Raw genomic sequence first — 418 nt, 5'->3', positions numbered from 1 at the left:
TCACTCCACCCTGACTGCCCCTCTGTTATCAGGCTGTTAATATTAATTAACAACAGTTGCTAGGGATGACAGTGCAGAGGGTGCCTCTGAGCCCATAGCTGGCCCTGGTCCCAAGAAGGGGTAGGGCAGATCGGGGGTCTAAGGCTGAGCCAGGGAGGGTGCGGAAGTTCCTCGGCCATGCTGAGTTCCTGAGGCCGGAGCCCAGCCAGTGCCTGGTTTCACCTGTGCCTCCAGGCCCTGGCACCAACTCCAGCAGAAGCTGAGTTAGGGGCTGATAGTGTGGTCTCTCCCCTAACTGGCTCAGCCCTCTGGCTTCGGTCGTTTTGGGAAGTGAGTGGAGACCCTAGCACCCGCATGATGAGGCTCATCTCAAGCGGGGGCCTGTGGACTGGGGCCAAACAGTGGGAGTGGTGGATCA

This window comes from Papio anubis, chromosome 4 (genome assembly GCF_008728515.1).
Source record: "Papio anubis isolate 15944 chromosome 4, Panubis1.0, whole genome shotgun sequence".
Classification (NCBI taxonomy): Eukaryota; Metazoa; Chordata; class Mammalia; order Primates; family Cercopithecidae; genus Papio; species Papio anubis.
This window is presented reverse-complemented; position numbering follows the sequence as displayed.